The sequence below is a fragment of the Silene latifolia genome, chromosome 9, assembly GCF_048544455.1.
Source record: "Silene latifolia isolate original U9 population chromosome 9, ASM4854445v1, whole genome shotgun sequence".
Lineage (NCBI taxonomy): Eukaryota > Viridiplantae > Streptophyta > Magnoliopsida > Caryophyllales > Caryophyllaceae > Silene > Silene latifolia.
Genome location: NC_133534.1, coordinates 170,689,519 through 170,710,999, shown reverse-complemented (window position 1 = coordinate 170,710,999; position 21,481 = coordinate 170,689,519). Strand labels below are relative to the sequence as shown.

The 21,481-nt window shown below is 40.8% G+C and overlaps 2 non-coding genes across 2 annotated transcripts; one reads left to right on the top strand and one right to left on the bottom strand.

Moving 5' to 3' along the window:
• The first annotated feature begins 4,796 nt into the window (after nucleotides 1-4,796).
• On the top strand, nucleotides 4,797-4,903 carry LOC141602745 (small nucleolar RNA R71). Its single transcript, XR_012524657.1, has one exon. It is a non-coding gene; the product is annotated as a small nucleolar RNA R71 (small nucleolar RNA).
• An 8,057-nt stretch (nucleotides 4,904-12,960) lies between these two features.
• LOC141603261 (small nucleolar RNA R71) lies at nucleotides 12,961-13,067 on the bottom strand. Its single transcript, XR_012525151.1, has one exon. It is a non-coding gene; the product is annotated as a small nucleolar RNA R71 (small nucleolar RNA).
• Between the last annotated feature and the right edge of the window lie 8,414 nt (nucleotides 13,068-21,481).

Below are 21,481 nucleotides of genomic sequence, written 5' to 3'. Positions count from 1 at the left end.
CTCCAACAATGATCAAGATAAATAATTAAAAAAAAAGAAAGAAGTAGAACATACCTCGAGAGGGTAGGAGCCTCCAAAGCTTGCTAATCTTCCATCATATCATCACTATCATCATTTTCCTCATTAGAAGTGATCTCATTGCCACTTTCCTCTTCACTTTCTTCTTCACCTTGCTCATCATCCTCTTCTCCTTCTTCACTAGCTTCCTCATCAATGTTATCATCAACCTCTTCATTACCGACAACCTCATTATCACCCGGAACAACCCTAGATGCACTCGGAAAGAGGACTTCCCTATCCGCCCAACTAGGCAAAGGACATGAAGGATCAAGTAGTCCTTGCCTAGCTGAGTGTAGGAGGGGTGGATATTGAGCTAAGTAAGCATCTTTCCGGTCCTCGAAGGCTTGCTTGTGCATCTCTCGCATAAGAAGAGTCAAATAATCATTTCTTACTTCAACACCTTCGGGCTTGAACTCATGGTACTCGAAAGGATAGGGTGGTGTGACAATGGAAGAGGAGGGCATTTCAAGTTCACCCTTTTGTTATCGGATAATGTACTCGGCCTCTTTTAATAGGGGAAGTAGATAATCGGTCCGGTGGACACTTAAACGACAAATCTTCGAAGGCAAGGTAAAAGATATAGCCTCACTTGTGAGCCATACATACTTGGTGTCAAGAGGGTTATGAGAGACCCACTTGTACTTGTTCATCATAGTATCAATATCAATGAGATGACCACCCTTCTTTGCTACATACTTGTTATCTTTGTTGAAGTTCGGATCAAAGTATTTAGCTAGAATAGTGACTAGACCGCCATTCACAATAACGGTAGTGCCTTGCTTCCCACAATCAATGTTTAGCCATCTATCCACCAAAAGCCTTAGAGAGTTGAAAGGCTTGGTGTGTTCCCTTCCAATGTTCAAAGCCGACTCAAGAAGAACAAAATCGAGTTTGGTGAAATGGTTGGTGTCTTTTCTTGCAATGATGGTGTTTCCTATGACCTTGTGCCATACTCTAATGCCCGGATGGTGGACTAAAAGAGCACGACTAGCATGAAAGCTCTCAAATTTCCTTTCGGAAATCGCCTCCCAAAGAGGTTCGGGGTCATACTTGCCAACATTCTTAAAATAACTCGGTGAATCACTAAGACCCAAAGCTTCACCCATTTCCTTAAAGGAGATGCGCCTACTAACATTAGCTAGGCGGAACTCGATGCTTTCCATAGTCTCAACCTTGTTAACTTTCAAAGAACTCAAAAATTCTAAGGTAAGGGAGGGGTATGTCAATTCTTTTGATTCAAACAATTTCTCCAACCCCATGGCTTTAAAGAAGGCTCTAGTTTGCTCATCTTCATAAATAAACTTGGTGGATAGAAATGATTTACTAGCAAACTTGGCAAAAGTGTCCCTATGGGTTTTGGAAATGAAAATTACCTCCGGATAGTTCGAAAGTTGATCAATTTCCGGAGTAGTAGATGTTATTGCTCCCATGGGAGGTTGTTGTTGTTGCACTTCCAAATTTGGGCTAGCTACCACCATAGCCAATGCTTTCTTTGCTTGAAGACTCTTTTGCCTTGATGAAAGTGTCTTTGCCTTTGGTGCCTTTGCCTTTGGTGCCTTTGCCTTTGTTGCTTTTGTTGCTCCCTTAGTCCTTGCCATTGATGATTAAACCAAGAAAAGAGTGAAAAATCTTCAATTTGTGGTGTACCCAAATCGATTTAAAGGTGAAAGGCTTTGCCTTTATGAATTCAAAAATCGACTCAAAGGTTGAAGATTTTATGCTTGGTTTTGATTTTTATTGAAAAAGGAGTGATTGATTTGTTGTTAAAAGGATATTTTGATTTGATTTTGGTGAATGTTGTTGAGAAATCTTGTTTTTGTGATGGAGAGGATGAGGGTTTTGGAGTTATGGGGTTTATGGGTAGTGTTATGAATGAAGAAATGAAGAAATGAATGTGGGAGGGGGTTTATAATAAACCCGAAATATTTGAAATGCAGGGGGAAGACGGGCGGATTTCCTTCGGGACGCCCGGATTCTGCCTATTCTGGGTTTCAAAAATCTCGCCTAAAGACGGGCGGATTTGAACAAAGACGGGCGGATTTGAAAATGCGGGACGGGCGTCTTTCAGAGAAGACGGGCGGATTCCTTTACAGGGATTTTTCTTGTTTTCCTCAGCCAAAAAGACGGGCGTCTTTCAGTGAAGACGGGCGACTTTTTGAAGACGGGCGGATTTTAATTCAGGACGCCCGGATTTGCTGTCAGTCAGAAAATTTCAAAAGTTCAGCTCAGAGGGACGGGCGTCTTCTGCCCAATATGCCCGGATTGCCTGAAGACGGGCGGATTCTCCTGAATCCGCTCGGATTCTACCCCTTCTACCCGGATTCAGTTCCATCCGTGTACTTTGCATATCCCTTATCATTCTTCCATTCTTCTTCATATCTCGTGTTCTCCATTGTGGGGGCACTACTAAGGCATGGATAGCCTAGGCAATTGATATCCCCACACTAAGCTAAAGCACTACACATCAATTTAAATCATTAGTCCCTCCCTCACTTCTCTCAAACATGACAATTATCTTGATCAAAGTATAAAAATCCAAAAATAACAAAAATGCAATACAAGAATTGAAATGCGAGTTAGGGAGTTAGAAATATTTACAAATGGTGGTTTAGGGAGGACTCCACCAAACTCTCATTCTTGATGAGATGTCAAGGGGGCATGTCCAAGGTGTTGTTGATGTTGCTCAACACCTTGAAAAAGTAATCAAAAGCTTGTTCATTACCATGATAAAGTTCTTCAATAGACCTTGGCCCTTGTTATCGGTCTTGATCGATGGCATTACCAATGTAAGGATTAAAAATCCCTTCAAATTCGTCGTCCCAAAGACCACAAACTTCATTAAGTTGATCATTAGAAATCTCTTGATTTGATGGAGACAACTCTCCCAATTTCTTGTCTTGGCCAATGAGGCCATCCTCTTCTTCTTTGCTTGACTTTGATGAGCTTTGCAAGCTCTCTTTGTTACAATTCACTTGCTCTTTGAATGGAGCATCTTCAATTTTCATCTTCCATTGGAGTTCTGACTTCTTCCTATCATCCTTCCGGCTATAATGATCAATCATGAAACATGGTTCATGCAAACGGGGAGCTCTCATAGTCTTGTCAAGATTAAAAGTTATACTCTCATCTCCCACTTCTAGAGTGAGCTCTCCATGTTTCACATCAATTACCGCACCTGCGGTGTGTAAGAAAGGTCTTCCTAGGATGATTGGAATGTTGGAGTCTTCTTCCATATCAACAATGACAAAGTCCACCGGGATGAAAAACTTCCCAATTCGTACGGGAACATCTTCCCATATCCCTAATGGTGTCTTCGTCGATCTATCGGCCATTTGGAGTGTGATATTGGTGCATTTAAGCTCTCCCATCCCCAACCTTTTACTCACCGAGTACGGCATAACACTCACACTAGCCCCTAGATCACATAAGACTTTGTGGATCGTGGTGTCGCCAATGGTACACGGTATTGAGAAACTTCCCGGATCCTTTAGTTTTGGAGGTGAACTCCCTTGAAGTATTGCACTACTCACCTTAGTGAAGGCGATAGTCTCAATCTTCCAGATCGACTTCTTATTTGTGAAGATGTCTTTCATGTATTTTGCATAGGCCGGCACGTGATTGATTAATTCCGTGAAAGGAATCGAGACTTCCAAATTCTTCACAATTTCCATAAACTTTCCAAGTTGGTCATCAAATTTGGGTTTGGCTTGACGACTTGGAAAAGTAAGTCTAATCACAATGGGCTCCTTCTCCTTGACCTTGTCTTCATTTTTCTTTGAAATTTCTTCTTTTGATGGTTCTCCATCCTTGGAGTTTTACACAATTTCTTCCTTATCACTAGCTTCCACAACTTCATCCTCAACTTGCTTCTTCGGTGCTTCATACCTTGTACCACTTCTCAAGTGAATGGCACTAACCGTTTCATGTCTTGGGGGATTACTTTGAGGTGGTAATTGCCCCTTTTGTCTTTGTGAGCTTGAAGATGCTAGTTGAGTCAATTGGGTTTCCAACATCGTGGTGTGAGCTAGGATGTTGTTGATGGTGGTTTCCTTTGCTTGACTATCTTTTTGAATTTGAGTGAAAAATTCTTGTTGATTCTTTTGCATTTGGAGGACCGCTTTTTGGACATCAAAACCTTGGTCATTTTGGTGATTGTATGGATTTCGATTTTGGTAACCTCGGTTTTGGTTGTAAAAGGGTCTTTGATTTTGGTTTCTCATGGGAGGTGGGGTGTATGTTGTTTGAGGGTTTTGAACATTTTGGCTTTTGTATGAGAGATTTGGATGGAATTTGGTGTTTTCATTGTAATAGTTGGAATAAGGGGTACCACTCTTGTATGCTTGGAAAGCATTCATTTGTTCATTTGTTCCCCTACATTCACTTTGGTCATGTCCTAAAGTTCCACAATTCTCACATATCCCACTTGGGATTGATGAAGATGCCGTCATGGCATTAACATGGTGCTTTGGTGATTTTGAGGCTTCTTCAAGTCTAGCCATATGTGAGCACTAAGTTAAGCACCCAATTGAGTAACGGAGTCCACTTCATGCTTTCCTCCTCTAGTAGCCTTGTGAGGCCTACTATATTGTGAGTTATGGACCGCCATTTCCTTAATTTTGTTCCATGTTTGATTGTCATCAACTTCGGTGAACATCCCATTTGATCCCATGTTGAGAATGTTCTTTGAATCTTCATATAGACCGTTCCAAAATTGTTGTACCAAGAACCACTCGCTAAGTCCATGATGAGGACATGAGCGACAAATTCCTTTGAACCGCTCCCAAGCTTCATACAAAGATTCTTCATCCCTTTGCTTAAAACTCGTAATTTGAGCTCTTAGCATGTTAGTCTTTTCCGGTGGGTAGAATTTTTTGTAGAAAGCTAGAGCCAACTTCTTCCAAGAATCAATTCCGAGAGTGGCCTTATCAAGGCCCTTCAACCATTGTTTCGCGGTGCCAATTAGAGAAAAAGGAAATAAGACCCATCGAATTTGGTCTTGAGTTACACCGGTTTGAGAAATAGCATCACAATAGTCACAAAAGGTTTCCATATGAGAATGAGGGTCTTCACTAGGCATCCCCCCCCCCCCCAAATTGGCTCCTTTCGACTAATTGGATAAAGGCGGATTTGGCAATAAAATTTCCGGTTAGATGTTGTGGTGTGGGAGTACCATTGGGTAGGTTCTCCTCGGTGGGTACGGAATGTGATGAAAACTTAGGCATTGTGGGTTGATTTTGTGTGGTATTTTGTGTTGGGTTCTCCTCACCTTCTCTTGCAAAAGGGTTGATGAACTCAATAGTTGGTTGAATATCTACAACCTCACCAATACCTCTCAAATTTCTCCTAGCAAGTCTTCTATTGGTTGTCATAAGTCTTTCAATTTCACGATCAAAAGGTAACAAATCACCTTGTGACCTTCTAGACATGCAAAATATCAAACAACTCGAAAACAATTAGAACAAACCTTGAGGAGTTTTACTTCCCCAAGGCAAAGAAAGACACAACTAATAACAATATAAGAAAATCTAAATCAAGATAACACCGTCCCCGGCAACGGCGCCATTTTTGGTCGTGTCGGAACTATATTCTATTTTTCGGAACAGTTGTCGTTGGAAGCACCTAGACCAAAATACAATTTATAACTTCACAAATAACTCTACAATTAGTAAAGAGGCAAGTAAAGGTCCGATCCCAAGGGACGGGAATTGAGATGAGATTTCTATTGAAACTAGTGGTGTCTTAGGGGTGTCACAATTTGGGTTGATGTAGAAGGTCACTAAACTAAATAGCAATGAAAGTAAACAAGCAAGATGAATTAAAAGAGTTGTAAATAATTGATAAAAAGCACTAGGGTGTCATGGAGTCATAGGGGAATCATGGGAATTGATCATACAAACATGTTCTCAAATTATAAGCAAGCAATTATTGTTGTAATGGATTGAGTTGGGTTATATCTTACAATCCTAGGAAAGTTTGGGTCCCGGAGCCGAATCGATTAGATTGTACAACACCTACAAGTCGACTTAATCTTCCCTACTCAACAACATGCATGGTCTAATGAGACTCGAGTTGGTTTATGTCTTACAAGTCTCATTGAAAAGATAGGTGATGGGTAAAAAATGCAAGGATTCATAGGCTCGCATTTCATCAAACATAACATGTGCATGAATTGAGATCAAAACAAGCAAGCAAATAAACCATGAAAGCATATTAATTTAAGCATGAATCATTCCCCATGTTGGTTTCCCCTAATTACCCATTAACCCTAGCTAGGTGACTACTCACTCATTATCATGTTGATCATGCTAGCAAGGTTGTCAATCATACCAACAAAGTAAAACATGATGAATAAATGAAAGTAATTAACAATAATTAAAAAGGGATTAAGAGGATTATACCTACTAATGATTCCAATAATAAAGCAAGAATAAAAGAAGTACTTGATGCTTGATTGAGAGGTTGTCAATCTCCCAATAATAACCCAAATAATCTTTAATTACCCAAAATAAAGGATGAACAAAAGAGAGATTAAGGAAATAAAACTTGTATTAAAACTTGATTAATTATTGATTACAAAACTAAAGAGAGATTTGATTGATATTAACTACTCTAAGAATTGATAAGAAGAACATGCTCTTCTAATAATTAGACTAATGGGGTATTTATAGTGGAAATTAGGTGGATGCATTAGGGTTAATTAAGGGCTAAACTAGTAATTACACTTTTTAGAATTGAGCAGGGAAACGCCGGTATTTTTCGAAGGAAGGGCATCTTTCTTTGAAGCTTGAAGAAGACGAAATTGTGCTGGACTGGAATCCGTGCGTCTTAGGGTCGGGACGGGCGGATTCGTGAGGCTCTGCCCGGGCGTCTTCGGGAGAATCCGGGCGTCTTCTGGGCTTGCTGCTCGGGCGTCTTTGGGAGAAGACGGCCGGATTGTGGAGGTGGAGGACGGGCGTCTTCCAGTCAATCCGCACGGATTGCTGGACAGCTTCATTTCTTTCTTCTTTTCTTCCTTTCCTTCATAAAATCCTTGGGGATTTCCTCGGGGATGCAAGGATCCTTTCGTGTCATTGCCCAACTACTATAATATGTACAAAGGCCTTCTAATCTTGTCTCTCCTTGATGCTTGGTCATTGAATTCAATCAATTTAGTCACATTTTGCCATGAAAATGCAAGGTTTGCACTCCTTTCCTACCAAGGACACAAAACCTCAAAGAATATGCAAAACAAAGAACTAAAGACAATAAATGACCCAAATATGCACTAAAAAGCATGGGAACAAGGCTAATTCGGGGACTAAATATGCGCTAATTATGGTCACATCATGTTGTTCGTTATGCAAAAATCGAGTCAAATTGGGGGTTTATGTGACTGGAAATTTCTAGGGTTTGAGATGGTGAATTGAATTTTGGTTGTCTTTTGTATGTAAAAGGGAGAAAATTGGGTAATATATGTTATACATATCATGTTTAGGGTTGGTTTTGATGATTTTCACTCAAAAATTTGCCTTAAAACTCCGTCTTAAAAGTGCCCCGACTTGAAATTCGTCTTACATTATTGTGAAATTTGGTTATGTATGAAGTTGTTTTGAAGGTATAAGTTCCAAAAGAGGTAGCAGTGATGTTAATTGATGTCGTACTTGTCAAAAATTTTACAGCTGTGAGACCGTCTGAAGATACATTTGAGAGTTTTTACTTATATTTTCTGGATTGATGGTGAAAGTGTGTACTTAGTAGCTCTATTCCATGATCATACATGATTGTTTTACATGTTTTCAAATATATGTGGTTTGTATATTTAAGTCATGTGTTGAACACAAATGCCGAGACCAACCGTGGGAACCCGTCAGAGCAAGAGGGGGAGGGCTTTCGAGCCTCAGGTAGGAGAGGGGAGTGGACCTACGGTCCCAGCAGTACCCGTCTGTCGTCTTTGTGGACTTTACACAAAGGGATAATTTTGTTGCTTTGCAAAGACGCAAGATGAGACCCACCCGTTGTATAGACACAACTCTCTTGACTGACTTGGGGATTGAGACCGATGTTAAGCATATCTTCGAGACTTTGGGGATGACTGGGTTGTACCGTCTTCGGAAACATTCTTATGCTTTCTTGACTCTTGAATTTATGAGCTCCTTTAAGTACGATGCGGTGGAACAAACTGTTGAGTTCCGCCTTATGAACATAAGTTTTCTTCTTACCATGGATATGTTTGCAACACACCTTGGCTTGGCTAAACCCGCCAAGGGTGCTCTCAAGGATATTCCGTCTGAGTGTGGGGTTAGTAGCCTCATGCCTTGTCTTACCGGTAAACCAGCTCCTACTTTGAGTAACATGTTGATTAACGATGTTCAACATGTCACTTTGAAGATTTTCCTCCGTACTTTGACATGTTTGCTCTATGAGAGGAAGGATGTGAGTAAGCTAAACTCACACGAGTTGATGTTGTTGATGGCGTACCTTAACCCCCACCCGATAGCATAGAGTGACCTTTAGTGCCCCTGCCATAGTGTGTGCCAGTTTAGTCCTGATGGCGTCATCCGACACCCAATTTCTGAGTTGTGGTGCCATTGCCACTCGATTGGCAGAGAGACTGACTACCTTTGAGGCCTCCTCGGCCTATACCCCTTTGACCACCACGGTACCTACCTTGGACCGAGAGTACTTCCTCGACCAGAAGTGGTTGAGAACCTTGGGGGATGGCAGTTTGGCATGGAGAGTGTGGGGTATGAGCTGGATACGTATACCAGCTCCTGAGCACCTACCTGCGACTGAGCCCTTACCGCCGGCGGTGGTAGCTGCCGATTCTGACGAGGAGGAGGAGGAGGAGGCTCCCCAGAGGCAGCTCTACCTCATTGGCCCAGATATCTTGCAGGTGATGCCCGAGCCGAGGAAAGGGGAGAATGTGGGGTTGAGGAAGCCCAGCCTAGGATGGGGAAGGGACCACGGCGAGTGAGGGAGAAGGTGGCTGAGACCCAGCCGGAGCAGCCAGTACCTCCACAGTAATAGTACCCCGATTATCCTCCTTTCTATAGCCCTGAGATGAGAGTGAGCGAGCTCACGGAGAGCGTGTCAGTGACCTTCACACTCCGGAACCTCCATGAGATGGCGTATGTGCAGGGCATTGGGACTGAGGCAGCGCAGCCTGTGTGCTGGAGGGGTGTTGGGGACGACAGCGGAGTCTTCCACTCTTTCGGTGTGGAGAGGTCTACTTGGGGAGAGCCCCAGTCATATCCCTACGGTTGCTTGGCCCCTTGGCGTATGGGTGCAGATGCTGGTGCTGGTGGTGTGGCGGGTCATGATGTAGCAGGAGCGGGCACATCTGGTGGTGGTGGCGGAGATGAGGTCATGGACGAGCAGGATGTGGAGTGATATACTCCTTTTTCTTCTTCTTTTATTTCGTGGTTTGTAGTGGATAGTATTTGTTTTCGGTTAGTACCTTTTTGGATCTTTGGTTTGTATGGCTGGCCATAAGGCCGTACTTTGAGTATTTTTAGACTTGTTATGCAGGTTTTTAGGGTCGAGAGAGCATCCCGACTCATGTTTATATGGTTGTTTAATTTTAACTTGATGTTTAGGGGACCTTTCGACCTGTGGCAACTCGATCGAGTGCCCCTCACTTGATCGAGTAGCTGCAGGTGTGACCCTGGAGGAGTATTCTTATCTCAGCCTACTCGATCGAGTAGCTGATGAGCTCGATCGAGTAAGGCCAGCTCGATCGAGTGCCTGACCAACTCGATCGAGTGTCACTGTTACAGGAACTTTTCGAATTGAGACTTGTTTGAATCATCGTATGTTTGGATGTTATTATGTTAATCTTTATTGTGAGTGTTTAGTAGCATTGCTTAGCATCACCGTTGATTATATAATTGCGTGTGCTCATAGTATAGGTATAGTTTTTAATGCTATGTATATGGGTCGGAACGATAAAACAACTTGTTGCAGGAACATAATGTGCGGTGGTGTTGTTCAAGTTGATAATTGTGTGTGTGTGTGTGTGTGTGTGTGTGTGTGTGTGTGTGTGTGTGTGTGTGTGTGTGTGTGTGTGTGTGTGTGTGTGTGTGTGTGTGTGTGTGTGTGTGTGTGTGTGTGTGTGTGTGTGTGTGTGTATATCTTGTGGGTCATGTGTACGTAATGTCAAGAAAGTGTCGTTGCTGCCATGAGTCGAGTATGCATGTTGGTTAAGTTGCACAATTCTCAGTGGTATTTGTATAACGTTCTAGTCTATATCAAGTCAAATTGGACAAGTGGAATACAATGGTTATAATGTTGTAATATAATTAGTATGATCGTATAACAAATAATTGGTGACTTTGCTGCTAGTTCGTAAGAATATACCTTGTGGTGTACTACCTAATTTCAGTGGTTTTCCGTTTATACGAGTTGTAGTTGTGTAATGTCAAATAGTAGGTTATGTCAATATGGATCAAGGTTATTTTGTGGTTTACGAGTAATGTCAAGATGATATAATATGTATCGGTTTGAGGGACAGGGAAGTTGTCTGATGGTGAACTTCGGGGACGAAGTTCCTTTTAAGAGGGGAAGAGTAATGTCGCAAAAGAAAAATGATGTAATTATAACAATTTTACAGTATTTTTGGTGGTATTTTAAAGTATGTGAACGATTGTTTGAGTAGCTTTATATGATTGTTTGGATAGTTTCATAGTGGTTATGGTGCAATTGAGTAAGAATTTAAAATTGTTGAATAAAATAGCATGTTGTATACTTTATTTTCAGTAATTATTCATTATGTTGGCTTGAGAGTTTAATGTTATTAACAACAGTGGGATTGCCTTGGGCGGTATTGTGGAGTACGGTTAAAGTAATAGAGTATAATGAAACATATGTGTTGTATGAATCAGTAGCATGTGGTGATGAATCGATGGTAGGACTGTTGTTTTGTATGTTTCGAAATTGATAATCGTTGACAAGTGATGACGGAGTAATGCTATGTAGTAAGGGCAGGTGGTAGTAGAAATAATCGTTCATGTGTTTGGTATGCGTTCAGTGGTTCAAAGGAGAGTTTGTGATTAGCTGAGAGTCGTGTTGTGTATTGTGTGCTAAGATGGATGATGATGATGATGTTTGATGGACATATGTAGTAGGATGGTATTTCTAAACAGCTATGTTGACCTGTGTCGGGTAAACGGTGGTGATGACCTTGGTTTCTTTGCCGTATGGTTCGGGGGGGATGACTCGAACTTCGGGGACAAAGTTCTTTTTAAGGGGGGGGAAGACTGTAATACCCATCCTTTTAGGGACCCGTTGATCGACGTTGACCAACCTTAGTGACATGTCTTAACTTTTGGGAACCTTATGAGCTTTGACTTGTGACGTGTAAGCTTAGGGTGTGTGGTACTCGATCTAGTCAAGGCTACTCGATCGAGTAGTTTGGAAGCTCGATCGAGTAGGGGTCACTCGATCGAGTAAGTTGGTTACTCGATCGAGTAGCGTGTTTACAGCGAGGATTTATAAATCGTGTTTCGTGAAACCGCAAATCATTTCCGCCTCTCTTCTCTAAACCTAAATGTCGTCTCTTCTCCTTCCCTTCACCATAGTTCCTTCCATTGGAGCCCTTGAGGATGTTTGTGCCATGGGGATGGGTTGCTTGAGTCGGGTAGCGGTCTTGACGCCGGATAGCTATGCGTAGGTATGTCATCGTCATCGTCTTTGTCATTGTTGTTTCAGTTAGGGTTGTAGTGGTTGTGATAGATGATTGTATGGTATGTGTAGGTGTGTTGATTGGTTGCTTGATATCATGTGGTCAGACGTGGAATCACTGCGATGCGCTAAAGGTAGGTTCGCCTACTCAGTACTGTTAGTTATTTAGAGTGTCTTTTGATGTGGTCTGATTGTTGTTGTGTCGATATGGCTGATTGGTTGTGGTAATTGATTGGTGTTGTGTTGTGCTGGTTATCGTTGTTGTGGTAAAGTTGATTGTGGTTGTTGTCTCTGGTTCTCGAGGTGCGTCCTCGGCTGAGTGGAGTCACTTGCGGGAGTGGCTTCACGCCCTAGTTTCGCCCTCCGTGGAACCCGCCACGGGAGGGGATGTGCACATTAATGGGACAGGGTTATCGCTCAGTATGATGAGCGAGGATTTGGTGGGTACGGCTGCGGTCCCCCACTGGCAGGGCTGGTCCAGTGGACAGTCGGTGACCGAGTTTGGTTGGAGGAGATGTGATGTGTGTATGTTCTGTTGTTCCTGTGTTGTATCTGTGGTGGTTGGTGTGTTTCTTCAGTTACTGACCTTGTGTGGTTGTCTTGTTGTTTGTTTCTATTGTGTCTGCCGTGATCCCTTATGGTGAGCAATCAGTCTTAACAGGTTGTGATTGGGATGTTAGCTTGGTGCTTGGCGGGATGAGTCCTTCACGAGTACGACAGAAGTAGTTTACCTAGTGGTCTTGAGTTGTATCTTTTATATATCAGTAGTTTTGTTAATCACTTGTAATGTAACCTAAATGTTCTTTTATCGACATTTGATTATTACTGTCCTCGGGCAACCGAGATGGTGACGCCCTTATATGCTAGGGAAGGTCTTGTTAAGGCTCCTTAGTATATGTGGGTGTCACAAAGCTTCCGGCCGGTATTACAACTACTCAAATTACCGCGCCGGAATTCGAGATCAAGCCGGCTTTCATTAGCCTTGTGGAGAGGAAGCAATTTGGGGGAAGTCCTTTGGAGGATCCCAATTTGCATGTGCAAAACTTTTACCATTATTGCTCCATGATCCGACAAATGGGCATCACTCAAGCCCAAATAAGGGAAATACTTTTCCCTTTCTCTTTAAAGGACAAGGCCAAGCTTTGGATCAATAGCCTTGACCGCACCGCTATGGGAATCACAAATTGGGAGGCATTGGCTCTTGCATTCTATCAAAAGTTTTTTCCACTGGAGAAAACTCAAACTTTGAGGAGCCAAATCACCGGATTCCGTCAACAAGCTCTTGAGAGCTTATATGAGGCTTGGGAGAGGTATAAAGAGTTGCAAAGGCAATGCCCCCATCATGGGTTGGATGCTTGGTTTCTTGCTATAACATTATATAATGGATGTTGTGCCGAGTCCCGAAGGATTCTAGATTACGCCAACAATGGGCGGTTTGATCAAATTGACACCGATATTGCTCTGCCACAATTGAATCTATGGCAATTCATGATGTCCAATATGTCAATTCCCGAAGTGTGCCCATCAAAGGTAAAGAAGAATCTTCCAATAATTCCATCTTGCTAGCTCAAATTGCCTTACTCCAACAACAATTGACGGACCGGGATGCTAAAGATTCTCTTCAACAACTCAATGTCGTTTCCGCTATTAGTCAAATCATTGTTTATGACGGTTGGGGAGGTGCGGGTCATTAAACCGCTCATTGCCAAGCTACTATTGAGGAGGTAAATGCTTTTCAAGCTCTAAGACAAAGTTCATATCCACCGGGTACATTTTCCAACAATTATGACCCGAATTCAAAATTCCATCCGAACTTGTCTTATACAAGCAACAATGTGCTTAACCCTCAACCCCCACCACAACAAAATGCCTATGTCCCTCAACAACAAAAGTATAATCCCCCACCGGGTTATCAAAACCAACAAAGAACACCTCAACAAAACTACCAACAACATCAAGGTCCAAATGCCCAACAAAACAACCAAGGAGGGGGTAAACTTGAGGCATTGGTAATGCAAATGGCTAAGACCCAATCGGAAATGTTGGCTCAACTTCAAAAGAGTGATCAATCTCACAATGCCGCAATCAAGATGTTGGAGCAACAAGTGGCTCAACTAGCCGCTTCTAGCTCTCAAAGGAAAACCGGCCAACTACCGCCCCAAGGTACGCAACCACATGAGACCGTTAATTCTATTTCTTTGAGAAGTGGTACAATATATGATGGGCCATCCATGACTTTGGATGACGAAGCGGTTGTTAAAAAGCCCAAGCTTGGGGGAAATGACAAAAAGAAGGCTAGTGAAAAGCCCTTTGTTAGGGATTGTGTGCCATTTCCTCATCGATTGTTGATGCTTAAGAGAAAGAGCAAGCTTGATGCCAAGGATGTTGAGCCTCCTATGCCCAAAGAAAGTGACGAGGTGATTATTGAGGAAGTCTCTTCTAATGCTAAGGAGGGTGACGTCGTTTCTAAGAAGGTGGATGCTCCCAATGAGCAAGAGAAAGAGAAAGAAATGGAGGAAGCTCCTCCAAAGGAAGTTGTTCAAGTACCGTTTCCCCATCGTCTAGCAAAGCACAAGGAGGAAGGTAAGTTCGGTAAGTTTTTGGAAGTTGTTAAAAATTTACAAGTCACCGTCCCATTTATTGAATTTCTTACCCAAGTCCCTTCCTACTCCAAGTTTATGAAGGAAATCCTCTCAAAGAAGCGATCCTTCAATGAGGTTGAGACCATTGCTTTTACCGAAGAGTGTAGTGCACTCTTACAAAACAAGTCTCCCCCGAAACTTAAGGACCCCGGTAGCTATTCTATTCCTTGCACTATAGGCACATATACCATTGATAAGGCCCTTTGCGACCTAGGTGCTAGTGCAAGTGTCATGCCCTATTCCATTTGTGAAAAACTTAACATGGGTGCTTTAAAATGCACTGGTATTACTTTCCAAATGGCGGACTGTTCTTTAAAACGACTTTAGGTGTCTTAGAAGATGTGCTCATCAAAGTTGGCAAGTTTTTCATACCCGTTGACTTCCTTATACTTGATATGGCCGAGGACTCACAAACCCCAATTATATTGGGTAAGCCATTTCTACACACCGCGGGTGCGTTAATTGATGTGAAAAATGGGAGGTTGACATTAGAAGTGGATGATGACCGGGTTACCTTTAGGAAGAACAACACCATTAGAAGCTCAATGTTACAAGACTCTTGTTATTTACTTAGCATTGTGGACTCTTCTAATGCCTCTACTACACTTGGATCCTTACTGATGGATCCGTTGGAGGAAGATATTGGTGTTAATTATTTTGTAGGTGACGATGCTAAGGGCACTATTGCTAAGAGTGCCAAAAGGAAAGGGAAATTTTATTTGAAAAATTTCAAATGGTTGCAGAATGCAAAGGTAGCTATGAAATGGAGCTCGGTTGGTGGCAAGCTCAATGATGAAACTTGATCAAATAGCTTCTTACGTTGTGTCGGACGTTAAACCAGCGCTTCTTGGGAGGCAACCCAAGCTTTTTAATTGCTTTTATTTATTTTTGTTTTTAATTTTCCCGCAATTTACTGTTTTTCGTAGAATTAGGAATAAAATACTAGACTTGACGATGTTTGTTTTTATGATTTTTAGGTGAAAATGAAGAAAAGGAGAAATAGCACGCTTCCCCATGCAAAAACCTCGTTCGGGGACGTAGTTTTCGAAAAACAGGACGGAATTACTAAAATACGGAAGCAAAGGCCAAAAGGGGCATGGACTGGTCAACCCCGATCGGGGTTGCCAGCCCCGATCGGGGACGTGGTTCTCATTTTTTGTGGCGTCTATTTTGTTTATACGGGTAAACAAAAAAATCATTCTATCAACTACCTTCATTGCCCGACGGTACTACTATTCCTCTTTTCTCCATTGTTTTTCTTCACTTTTTTCACTAAAATCACAAGGGAACATCAATTCCTTCATCATTTTGGAAGATTCATTCATCCTTTAACATCATCAAGTAAGTTTTCTTCCCTTTTCTCTTTAATTTCATCCATTCTAATCAATTTCATCATGTTTATCAAACCCTAACTCAAATTGGGGGAAATTGATTTTGTGCTTATTTGTACAAGAAATTGATTGTATATTGCTCTATTCATGTTTATAGGATGAATTAGGTAACTAATTTGTTCTATTATGTCTATTTGGATGGATTTTGGTTTGCCTTAAGATGAATTTTTGTCTTAGATTTCAGAAAAATGGCACCAAGAAGACCTCTTACCGAAGGTACTTCTAAGAGGAGAAGAAATGATGCGGAATCCTCCCGGGCTGCGGAGGATGTGCAAATGGAAGAGGTCCCGGAATGGCAAGATCCGGATTTTCCCGGAGTAATTTTTAATTGTCAAAAGCAATATGACAATTGGGTCATCCTAAGAAGCAAAGGTATGAAACCGACTAAGTTCATTAACCAAGCTTCTTTGAACAATATTGGAATAGAAAAAAATGTTAAAGACATTATTTAAGAACCTTGGTATGAAACATTGTTATACAATGGATTATAAGACCTTTCCCGAACTCACCCTTGAGTTCTTGAGCTCTTTTGATTTTCATAGGTCGAAGAAACCCGGTTTTGTGCTTTTTGTGACTTTCCGATTGTTTAATGATGACCATAGAATGGACCTAGTGGACTTTGCTAATATCTTCCAATTGCCCCATCGAGACTTACCTACCGAATCACCCGAATCTTATAACCCGGTTTTGACATGGAATGTCATTTCTCACTTCCCTTTTCAAAGTTGGGACCATGTACCCCACCAATACATACACTACCCCGACATTCGTGTTTGGCAAAGGTTTATGGGGTGGACCTTTTTTGGGAGAAATGAGCCTCACTCGGTGAGGAAAGTTGAGGTTGAGATTTTGGGTGCCTTCCTTAATGTTAATTGTGAAGAAAATTGGGGGATAAATATTCCCTACCACTTTGCGGTCCACTTGACCAAACAATGTAACCCAAAGAATAGTTTTATTGTCTTAGGAGGTTTGGTTACAAATATTGCTCACCACTTGTGTCGCTTCAACCAAGAAAACGCCGACTTGAGACCATTGCTTATCTCTAGGGAAAAAGAGGTTGGACTAGATTATGAATACTTCCTATCATGCAATTGGTTTAGGGATTCTCACCCTAACATGGTTTGGAAAATCGGTAGACAAGACTCTATTAGTCTACCGGAAGAGAAGAAAGAAATCAAGGCCTTAGTCCACACCAAGCTCTATCATGGGAGTGCCCCTTTTACTAGAACTGACCTATTTACCACTTGTCTCTACGGGGTGAGACACGTACCACCGTTGAGCGGCGTGAGGTAGGTCAACCCTCTCAAGCACGTCATTCCACCTCTAGTATTCATTCACCCTCTAGTCTAGAAATGATGGATATGATGCGAGACTTAAGCTTAAGTGTTAATACAATTCGTGATGACCAAAGGCTTGCATTGCATCCCATATATGATCATTTTGCTAGGCAAGGAGTAATCCAACCCGAGGGGCCACACCCTTCATTTTATAATTATCCCCCGGGTGGATTTCCTCCTCCCCCTCCCCCTCCTAACAATGATGCAGGTAGTTTTACTACATATGCTCCAGGTCCGGATTTTTGTGGTTCATGGCTATGGTGGGTATGAAGTTGAGGCATTACATGGAGGATATGGAGGGTATGGTGGCTATGGTGGGTATGGTGGTTATAGTAGCTATGGTGATGGTCTTGGTAGTGGCCAAAACATTAGTGAGTATGTCACTCCTCTCCAAGAGGATGATTCTAGTGGAGGTGGTCAACAAGGTAAAGCATCCGGAAGTGAAAGTGGTAAGAAGAAGAAAGGAAGGAGGGGGTTCAACTTTTGGCCCTTTTCTTAGATGAATGATGAAGGAAGAGTCCCCCGTATACATACTAGCTTGGGGGGAGGATAGCTAGTCTAGTAAGTTTTATTTGCTTTGCATTTTAGTTTATTTTTCGCAACCCATTAAATATGACCTCTTGTCCTTCTTGTTTATGTGCTTTGAGCCATTTTTATGGTTTAGTTGGGTAATCTAATTGTTGGCACATTGAGGACAATGTTGTGTTTAGCTTGGGGGGAGATTGCATTTGCATGTAGTGTAGTTTGCATATAGAAAATTTGAAAATTTTGAGAGAAATTTGTGTGTTTTTGCTTGCTTTTGGCCTACTTGACCTCTTGCTTATCCTAATGATAGCTTATAGCTAATGATTTACTCTTTTATGATGGGATAATTGCTATATGGGGATGTCTTGACATAGTAGGTGGGAGATGGAAAATGAACCGAATAGGCTTGATCTTGACTATTGGCGAGCTACAAAATTGGTAAGGTAGAACCTCCTTAGACCGACGCATCCATATCCGGTCTCTCTTAGGTGAGTTTAGGTGTCTCCTTATGATGTGTGTTTCATCAAAACGCACAAGTATGGTCTTCATTTCATCTCTTTATAAGCATGCATTCATGTGTTATAGCATTTTGGAGCCATTCACATGATTAAATTTGCCTTTTTGACCCATTCACAAACATTTATCCCTAGCTACATTATAATTTGCCTACCTTGTTGAGCTAGTAGCTTTGTTTAGTTTTGTTTGGGTGCTCATTTGGGATTTGGTTCAAAGTTTGGAATATCATGTGAGCTTGGTCTTAATGCTCAAAAAAGAAATGAGAAAGAAAAAGAAAACAATGAAGGAAAAATGAAGAATTGAAATGAAAAAAAAAAATAAGAAAGGAAAAAATGAAAAAAGAAATGGAAAAGCATGAAAGAAAAAAAAAAGTATGATTTGAAAAGAAAAGAGAAGAAGAGGTTGATGAGAAACTCTCATGCATTATTCACATATTTTGGAGAGTTTACTTATGATTTGTATTATAATTTGGGATTAGAATTGGGATTGAGCATCCTTACATTTGGTTGTTGCTAGCTTGACATTAGCTCCACAATCCATAATTCATTTTTTCCCCTTTCTTACCCATTACATATTGCCTTCTTCTTACCGTTTTGGCTTCTTTTTCATGCTTGCATATGATTGCTTTTGGCTTGTAATTTTGAAATGTTTACCATATTAGATTACAGGCACATTCCCATGAGTCGAGAATAGGTGAGTTATTTCACACGAAATGTCCTTTCACATATAAATGAGTTTGAGTGCATCGCGAGAGTTCATTAGTCAAAAGATCATTCAAGAGCTTAAAGGTTCATTCAAAGTCTTCCATGCTACGCCGTCGTGTAAATCTCATCCATGTTTTTACATTATTCCTTATGCCCATGTTGTTTCGAGTTTTGAATCATTATGCTTAGCTTGTTTTAGGATATTGCAATTGATGGGATATGGTTTCTTGCTTGGGGACAAGCAAGGGTTTAGCTTAGGGGAGTTTGATGTGTTCATTTTATATTTACTTTTACCCCTCATTTTAGCTTGGTTTTTATTTTATATCATACTTTAATTAGTATATTTGTGAGCTAATCTTGTGTTCTAGGTGTATTGTTTGTATTTGTTATATTTTGTAGGAATCTAAGCATTTAGAGGCTTTTTCCTATCAGATTAGCAAGCACCAAGTTCACTAAGCTAAGTGGAAACAAGATGGACCAAGTATGACGATGGAAGGTGTGTTTCCAAGCCCAAGCAAGAATGTATGAGATAATACAAAATGATCTTATAAAAGAGCCCAAAAGAAGTCCAAATTTATGAAGAGAATTCCAAGCTTAGGATGCTCCTTTGGATGCTCTTAGGAAGATTTATGAAGCATTAACCATAGACATTAAGAGGTATTTATCGCCTACTTAGGATTCCCTTGGCATTTAAGCAAGGAATTAAGGGGAATTAGCCGGATAACCACGCCCCCGATCGGGGCTGGCAACCTCGATCGGGGTTGACCCTCTCTTGAATTCTTACGTTATGCCCCTATTTTCTTATAAATAGGGGCCTTAATCCTTCATTAGGGATATCCTTCCTTACGCATTTCATACACTATTTCACTCTCTAGCCTTAAGCAAAATTCTCTCTTAGTTTTCATCTTTAGTTTCAATATTGTTAAAGCTTTTAGTTGATGTGAAACATTTGGTTCTAAGTTATTCAAGCATTTGGTTCTCCTTTATTCTTCTTTGCAATTCAAGTTCTTATTCCTTATTTCGGTAATTCTAATTCTTGTTTATCTAGTTTATATTTCCACTTATTTATCACATAGTTTCATCATTAGTACTTTTAATATATCACATAGTTTAATCTTATATTTTATGTTTTATCATTTAGTTTATATCATTTCTATAATCATGTTTAGCATTTCATTCAACATAGTTTATAGTTTACAATTCAATATGAGTAGCTAAATTCCCTTAGTCTAGGGGCTAGGGAAGCCATGCAAAATAAAATATGTAAAATGATAAATTAGGTTGCTACAATATTGTCTAATTGTTTCTATCACATGTTTGCGCCACAACGTTTAATATTTGGTTATTGGTCGTAATCGTAGATTAAGTTTGTTAATTCGTTCTATAAGTCGAGAGGCAGGGAATCGGATTAGACTAAGCATGTGTAGTAGGATGACCTAGTCATAAACGAGAGTTTCTTTAGGACCCGGTCTATGGTTGACACTAATATCATAAGATGGGTGTCTTTAAGCCTAAACAAGTGACAATGTTATTTTTACCGAGTTTAACATGAACATATATTTACCTTTGCATGTGTGACCCGACTCCCCTAGACTCCTTTTATCATATAGTTTACACCTTTATATTTACTAATCATCAAACCAACCAACAAACCAAACCAAACGTAATCGACCTTGATATAAATCTTTCCATAGCATTTCATAACGCAATTCCCGTCTCCTTGTGTTCGACCCCTACTACTACATTAATTTGTGTATAGGGTAATTATCTTTGCATAGGTGTGAGATAGCCTATCAAATTTTTGAGGACAAGCAAGACTAGCTAACAAAGATAAATTCCATTTTATCTTTAGTATTGTACTCTAATAGTACCACTTAGTGATAATTGGCGTTTGCAAGATGTCGTGGGTTCTATTGTGCAATGGCCTGAAGCATTCATTAGTGTTTACATCTCCGGGGTAGTTATGCTAAAGCTAACGCATTTTATATGATTAACGCCTTTAAATTTATTAGGGTAACCTTATCTAACATATAGTAAGTAATTTAATTTTTACATTTGCAGGAGTTACACAAAGCCATTATGGCTGAAATTAGGACTACTACGTCAACACCCAAAGTCACTGATTCGACTGCCTCTCCACCCAAAATTCAAGAGGTAGTAATAATTTAAAAAATAGATTGTGAGTTTTTTTTTCTAAATTGTAGACCGAGGTTAAATCAGACGACGTACATTATAAGCCATCTAATTTTGCTGCACACAACTCTGCTGTTCCTCTTAAAGCTAAATATCATAGCGATGATTATAAGCAAAAATTGAATTCTCCAACGCTCGTAGCTTTGCACCAGCTGGCTGAAAGGAAGGCAGCTACCGAGTCTGTACTCATTATTGAGATCGAAGAGGATGTTTTGGGCGAAGGTACAGTTGTTATGATGGATGGGGAATCACTGTGTCAGTTTCTCGACCTCGAAGAGTTAGATGCTATGCACATTTTAATTTGGATGAAGTAAGTTCATTAATAAAACTTGTCATTTGGTTTTACGAATAGTGATGTTTATTTAAATCATCAATGAAAATAACATTTTTCGTTCCATTTGACGTAATAGGTATCTGTGTACACACATCGCTGAAGGGAACTACGTTTCTCATGA